The sequence below is a fragment of the Megascapheus bottae genome, chromosome 4, assembly GCF_031878675.1.
Source record: "Megascapheus bottae isolate mThoBot1 chromosome 4, mThoBot2.hap1, whole genome shotgun sequence".
Taxonomy (NCBI): Eukaryota; Metazoa; Chordata; class Mammalia; order Rodentia; family Geomyidae; genus Megascapheus; species Megascapheus bottae.
Genome location: NC_143512.1, coordinates 76,199,455 through 76,207,443, shown reverse-complemented (window position 1 = coordinate 76,207,443; position 7,989 = coordinate 76,199,455).

The window sequence follows — 7,989 nt, the reverse complement described above, 5'->3', positions numbered from 1 at the left end:
GATGACCGAGTCAAAATAGTTCCAAAGGCTGAGAGGCAAGGAGGCTGTCTGGGTGTTTGGGGGGCCCAAGTACTAGAGCAATGTGTGCCTTCCACAGCTGATTAGGGATCTAATATATGCCATGACATTTTCTTCTGGAAGCAGCCTGTGGAATCATTTGGGTTTCCCAGGTTTAGCCTTTTATTTATTCATTATTGTTATTATAAAGGCGGTGTATAGAAGGGTCACAATTTTATGTCAGTTAATGAGTACACTTCTTTTTGGACAATGTCATCCTTTCCTTGGTTCTCTTTAAAGGTTTTTCCCTTTTTTAAAAAAAATAATTAATTTTTGTGGTATGAAATCTTTGAGAATCTGATGGAAGCTATAGACCCAAACCTGTGAAAAAGACCAGACTCACAAAAAGACAAAAATAAACAAGTCTTGCAGAGAACTTTGAGGGGCAGGAGGGTTAAAGACTCCCTGAGGTCTGTGGACCCCAAGTTAAGAAGTGCACATCAATGGGGACCCATGGGGGTATCAAGAATGGATTCAGTCGGTCCTGCTGCTGTTTTTCAAGTAGAGCCTTTGGAGCGCAGCCAAGCCGGTTCACATGCAGAGCTGAATAGCGCAGGCTGGCTCAGCCTGTCCTTTAAAGCCTGGATGTTTCCTAGCTGGTCCTTAATGAAAAGGCTCGTTGACCCCTGGGCTAATGTGTCAGAGCATGACCAGATGAGACTCTAGGAATGGCAGGTCCAGAGGCTTTCTGCGTCATAGCTGCAGTTGGCTTATTTGGACTGGGGTGGGGCAGAGAAAAGACTGAAAGTATTTAAGCTGTTTTTCCTTCAAAACAAATAAGTATATAGCAAACGGATCATTCTTAATCCCTGAAGAAAGTCCAGTGGCAAATAGTGGCATGATTGCTTTAGTTTCCAAATGCTCAAATAAGCTGAATATGACAAATGGTTTGCTTAAAGTTGACTTGTAGACTCAAGTCTAGAACACTGCTTCTCTCCACAGTTTCCAGGAATAAGATGAAGAACAGTGAGGCTGCTTTGGAGACCAGCTTTCTATGTGATAGGAGATCAATTATTCAGTCCCTCAGTGCTTCCATTTCCTCTCTGGTATCATAAAGGAAGCCAGGCTAATTCTCCCAGGGATGATAGGAAGATAACGGATATTGCTCAGGCCTGGTAGAGCTAGAGATATGCTAGTGCTGGGGGCTTTGTATTTCTACCATGGATTTTATACAGTCTAGATCGATAAAAGAACTCATTGTTATGTGACTTTTCTTCTTTCTTCCTTTCTCACTTGCTTCTTCCATAGGGGTTCACTATGCAGATCAAGCAGTTGTTTAACTCTCAATCTTTCTGTTTCACTCTCCTGACTGCAGTGATTACAGTTAACTACCACTGTGCTCCATTAATTCTGAGATGTTTAGTAAAGCACAGAGACTGGTGGATATTTGATTCTGTATACAGCCTGTCTACTGACTGACTGACTGACTGACTGAGACAAGGTGAGAGCTATTTTTTAAACTTTAGAAGGTGGAGGGATGGTATCTCCAGTGTTTGACTAGCACTGCAGGAAGAGAAAAAAAGAGAAAGAGATAGAAATGTGTTTTCACGAATCATAAGAAGACCCTGTTTTCCTTTTTTTTTTTTAAGGGCAGGGTTTTCTTTTATTTTTCCTATTTTTCTAATGACTATCGATGAACTTTGAGGGTGAATAGAATAGATTAGAATAGATGCATTTCTCCTAGGCTGTACTGAGGTGAGAAATAAATTGAGCATAGAATAATTAACTTAAAGGCATATATAAAAAGGCAAAAAGAAGTCTTAGAGGGGCTGAAGAAGGAGCAGCCTACAAGGAAATTTACCATTTTTATTTACCTGACATCCTGCCCTTAACGTCCTCCCGCCTCCTCTCATTGGTCATAACTCATTTCATTCCCATCAGAATATTTAAAGAACCCATTGTAAGCCCTCTGAGTTGCAGCTTGGAATACAATCTACCTCTTAAACCCTTCATAGGGCTCTTTTGTTTTCTGCCAGCTCATAATCTCTTAGCATGCATGTTGAAACAATTTATGGGATGTGCTTGTACTTCCTCTTTTTTGTTTCTTTTAGACCCCCTTATCCAAAGTTCCCTAGCACTTCAGCATATGACTCTTTTTGGAGTCATTATATTTTTTTAAATTTATTTTTGAGACAAGGTCTCATGTAGCTTAGGCTAGTTTTGAACTGAAAGCCACCATCCTGCCTTAGACTCTTGAATACTGGGATTACAGCCATGAATCACCATATTCAGCCAAGAATTTTTTTTTCCTTTTGTTTTCTTGTGATGCTGAGGATTGAACTCAGGTCTTTGCATATGCTGGATCCATGCTCTGTGACCAAGAGCCACCTTCCCAAGCCTTCAGAGCATTTTAGAAAATGACAGTATGAATTTATTGAGATAATCAATAGGATTATTTTATAACAGAAGAAGAGAAAAAAAATGTGTCAGAGAACAAGGGATTTCCTCCCTGTGCTATGGATCTATCACCTACCTACCTACAGTGTAGAATACAGGCAGCCTTCACATTTAATGGATATAAGAAAACAACACGTGCCACCGTGTCCTGGGCCAGGAATGCTCTGAATTATAGAATGCACGCGGGGCCTTGGGCAGTAAAGGAAGGAAGACGCCCTGTAGGGGCTCGGTGGGCTGGCTACCTTGCAGTAGATGTGTTGCCTCAGAGAGGTTTGCCTGTGGAGCTTTGGGGCAGCTCTTCTCCAGGGACAAATGGGGCCTGCCAGCCTGGTTCATTTCCTACTAAGAGAATGATTCTCAGCTGTCTTGGCACCTCTTCTTTTACTGGAAAGGGAAAAGAAAGAACAGAGGAGAAAACCAAATATTTTCCTTCTACAAGCAGCCATGATTTCTTTGTCATTCTCCAAAGGCTTAATGTGTACCTGGATATTAAAGCATTTTTATTAGTATCAGAGAGGTGATACACAGAGGAGTTACAGTTTCAGAAGCCAGGTAAAAAGTATACTTCTTTTTGGACAATGTCACTGCTTCCCTTGTTCTCTCTGTTTTCTCCCTTCCCATCTCCAACCCCCAAGTTGCATATTTCATTTTCAACATAGTATCCAATGAGTATCACTGTTGTTTGTCTACCCTTTGTCCCTCCATTTCTGGGCCTCCCCTTATACTGCCAAAGACATAAAAATGAACAAATAAGACAAAAAGAAAAAGAATGAAAATAGCAACTAAGGGAAAAAAAAAAAAACCTCTCTTGTTTCCAGTAGCACTGTGATATTCTGAGAAGACTCATGAATGAGCTCAATCAGGCCTGAAACGGATCCGTTAGGATAATGTTACCATGTTCAGGAAGAACCAACCCTTTTTGCTTTCCCTTAGAGACATGGTGTTTTAGAAGGCAGGAGTTACCTTGAAACTAGAGAATGACTTTCCTTCTAGAGACAATCCAACTCGTAAGATTTGCTTGATAGGAAAACCTTTAGGCATGGCACCAGTGGCTCACATCTAGCTACTCAGATGGCTGAGATTTGAGGATCGTGGTTTGAAGCTAGCCCAGGTAGGAAAGCCTGTGAAACTCTTATTGCCAATAAACTATTCAAAAAAGCTGGTAGTGATGCTATGGCTTAAGAGGTCTCACCTTGAGCCAAAGAAGCTCAGGGACAGTTCCCAGGCCCAGAGATCAAGCACCAAGACCAGCAAAAATGAACACACACACACACACACACACACGCCCCTTAGGAAGCAGTGAAGATTGAGGTCAGGGAGCAATAGGATGAGTAAAAATGCAAATTTGTGTTTTGCAAGTTAGCATCACCTGAAAACTTGTGAAACTGACATCACTGAAGAAAACATTTAAAACTAGCAATCCACTTCAGATTCTGTCTGGAATAAAACTTTTGAGAAACTGTGTGAAGGAGCCCCTGGTCCAAGTCTTTTGCATAAAATGAAAAAAACAAATGCTTAAAAAGATTTTTATCCTCATACTTCAAGGAAAATAAATTTATATTACTACATCTCCAAAACCTCTCTGTCATTAGCTTACTCCTTAAAGAAGACAGACGTGGAGTCACAGGATCTTCCACTTTTTCCCCCCTTCCTCTCTCCTCCCTCCTTAACCCCCACACCTCACAGGCTAGCTCTTCCGTTGTGCGCATGTGCAGGCAGGAATGGCTCCTGTGGCCAAATGTAACCACAGTGACTCCCGGAGTTGGTGGGAGGCCATTCCAAGCCTCTTGGAATGAGTTTGCCTGTTGGTTTCTGTAGAGATGGGGGTTACACTGAGCTCTGTGATCCATTTGGGGCGTGATGCTGAGTCACAGAGAGGACTGTCTTTAGTGTACCTTGAGGTTATCTGCTGAGGGGCTGTCCAGGGCTGGAGGACTGAGTTGTGTTACAATGGGATAACTAAACCAAAGGGAATTTAGATTTCTTCCTTCGCAGATAATACCATTGGCTCTGTTCAATGTCCATGTGTCTCACTGGGCAAAGTTACAGTGCTTATTCTGATGGTGGGATGTGCAGGAGAGGCCCCTGCTTGTGACTGACAGCCTCGTGGCTATGTAAAAGGCTTGGATTCTTTGTTGTGACATCTCTTACATGTCCCTCACCTGACTTTTGACCTCGCAGCTGTGTGCAGGTGGTCCTGGCGGCACTGGTGACTTATAGAAAGTTCTCCCCATCCCCAGAAATTGATGAGCACCAATTTATTCTCATTTCTGAATGAGTTTCTTACGTGGAAAAGCTGAAAGCTTTCGTTTGGCATATCATGAATTTTTTTCCCCTGTTGTTTGAAGTTAGGAACTTTTTCTTCTGTGCTTGCTCATTTCCTGAGACATGATTTGTCAATTATTGCAATAAGCCCATCCATTTTCTCCCTTCTTCCACTAGGGAAGGAGAACAAGAGAAAGGGAAGTGTGTGGCCTTCAATCTCAGGGGAGTCCATTTCTCTTTCCCTGCTCCACAGCTTTTCCCTCGCACTCTCTGTCTGGAGTCCTGGAGGCAAAGCCAGGTGGTCTGGGTGAGCAGATGCAAGCCCATCCTATCTTCAGGCCCATCAGCAAGCATCTGCCAATTCTCTCATCACCATGAAGACAGGCCACTGGGGAAGTAAAAGCTGAAAAGAAGAAGGAGAGGAAAGGAAATATAAGTAAGGAGGACCAAAGGAAGACATGAAAAAGCAGGATCAAAAGGAGAGACAAGAAAGGCAGGAGGGATGAGCTATGAACTTGAAGGAGATGGAAATGAAAGAAACAAAAGCGGAATGCTGGTATAATCCTAGCTGCTCACAAGACTGAAGTTGGAAGATTATGGTTCAAAGCTAACCTCGGCAGACAAATCTGAGAGACTGTCATCTTCCATTAAACAACAAAATACCAGAAGTCAAGTTGTGGCTCATATGGGAGAACAGAGAAAGCCGAGAGGTCCTGAGTGCAAGCCCTAGTATGAGCATGAATAAAAGCGAAAATGAAAAAAAGAAAGGAACAAATGAAAGATTGATTCAGAACACATTATGTATAAATATTTTTTGGCTAGGAGCCACACAAATTGATTCATTATTGATTTGTTTTATTCCCTATCCTTCAACAGGTTTGAATTCAGAATCTTAATTAGAGGGAAAATATGAGTAGACATAAGTCTGCGGCTACCCTTGTTTACTGACATATGTGTGAGTCTGTCTTTGTCTCTACATGTAAACATCTCTCCCACACATATATAGAGAACAAGAATATTAAAGTGATTCAAATAACTGGAGTAACTTTAAAATGTAGTGCTTCAGATTTCTAATTTATTCCCTACAAATCTCTGTTGAGCTGATGCTGTTGGCTCACATGGGTAATCTTAACTACTCAGGAGACTAAGATCTGAGGATTGAGATTTAAAGCCAGCCTGCACAGGAAAGTCGGAGACTTTCTTATCTTCAACTAACCAAGGACAACAACAAAAGCCTGAGGTGGAGTTGTGGCTCAAGTAGGAGAGTACTAGCCTTCAGCAAAAAACCTCAGGGACAGCACCCAGGCCCTGAGTTCAAGCCCCAGGATCAGCAAAAAAACCAAAAACCAAACCAAAACAAAAATCTCTTTTGTATCTGTAGCTCAGTATCTGTAGGTTGATAACAGCTGGAGGACATATCTGGGAATTGTTGGTTGATTGCTGCGCTGTGTCCCACACTTCGACCCCAAGGCAGAGTGTGTGCTTTGGAGAGTAGGGGAGAAGGGATGTCGAGATGTTCTCCTCCCTACTTTAACTTTCATATCCTGTTCTCCGATAAGAGACTGTAACAATGAATTTCTGCCTTGTGAATTGGATACTCATTACATCTTGCTGAGCCAGACACTTGCTTTGTGGAGCAGAAATAATTTCCCAATGAACTTTTTTCTTTTTTAATGGGCAGCCATCCCTGAGTCACAAGGGCTGGTTGTAGACTCAGGGGCTGTGTGTGCACACGTGCACACAGTTGTTAGAGCAGGAATGTGAGGGGGCCACTGCTTGCTAAAAGACTCCAGGGTGTGTTTTATGACAGGCAAATGCACATAGGTCCTTGTGGTACTAAAGAAAGTTCCAGAAAGGAAGTCCTCCCTGGAGGAGATATAGCTTGGGATGTTTCTGGCAGTAATTTTCTCACTACCTGGACTGTGTGTGTCTCTTATGATGTTTACTGGGACTTGCAAAAGAATAGCTACTAAATTTGGGCTCTGATGAATTTCTCAGCTGGAGAGAGACCTGGATCGCACTGAGAAACAACATTTGGGATTTGAGATGTATTCTCTTTGTGGTAACATTTTGATGTGAGGATAAGGAAGGGGAAACAAACCAAACATTTCCCCAAGATGCAAGCTCTAGCTGCATCCCCTCCCACTCCGTGGAAGGGAAACAACAATGTTTGACAGGAACGCCACAGTTGTTTTGTCTGTGTAGATGAAGGACCCTAGGCTTTGTGCAGGTCACACCACTTCCTTTTTTATTTTTAGTTGGTGGCTTAGTTTTTGTCTCTATGTTTTGCTTCATTCCAGCAAGAGTTTGGTGGTTCTGGGTATTATGATCAACTGGTTGGAGATTTAAATCACTTTTCAAGTCCAGTGGCTTTTTTGGGTTGTCATTGGAAAGGAGTTTGGAAATGCCATAAATTCTCTTCTCTTTGTCTTCAGGGGGTAGTCACACGGCAGATGTGTTTGCTTCTGAACTTCTTTAGGGCCCTGCACCATGCACTATGGCATAGTTTAGACCTAGGCTACAAGGAAATGATGATTGTTTTCCTCAGAGCGAAGCAAGGAAGGGTCTGGATGGGGAAAATCTCAGAGATAAGCTATTTATTTAAGCTACTTACTGGGAAGGATCATTTGAATGGTAAGCAGAGGTGGTTTGTAGAAAGTTCCTTACAATTACCCCAGGAAGCATGTTTTCAAGGCACCTTCTTCCCCTTATTAAAGGCTCAGAGGCCACTTTGTGTTCAGCAATCTGACTTTTGCCCTAAGGAGATGTCTTTGAAAGTTCAAGACTTCTTTCCTCATATTTTGCATTTCAAGAGAGCAATTTCCAAAATGCAGCAGTTCACTCCTTAACCCACCTTGAAGTCTCTTTCTGTCTCCTCTACATGCACACATGTACATATTTAAGCATATATATATACATATGCACTATACAAGGTATATATCATGTATGTAATATTTAATTTATTACATAGTATTTAGTTATATAAAGTTCATAGAAAGGTTGTTTAAATACATTTGTTTATTTTCACACTAGTCAGATCTGAGAATAAAAGGGGCTTTTCTGAAACAAGCTACCAAAGCAAATAAGTGTTTTATTACATTAGCGTACCTGTTTCTCACTGTGTTAGTTAGACTCTTGGTCGCTGGGACAGATACCTAAGAGAAACACTTCAAAGTAGGGAAGATTTATTTTGACTTAGGATTTTAGAAGTTTTCATTCATGGTTTGCTGGATCTGTTGTTTCTGGGCTGTCAAAAATCAGAACATCATG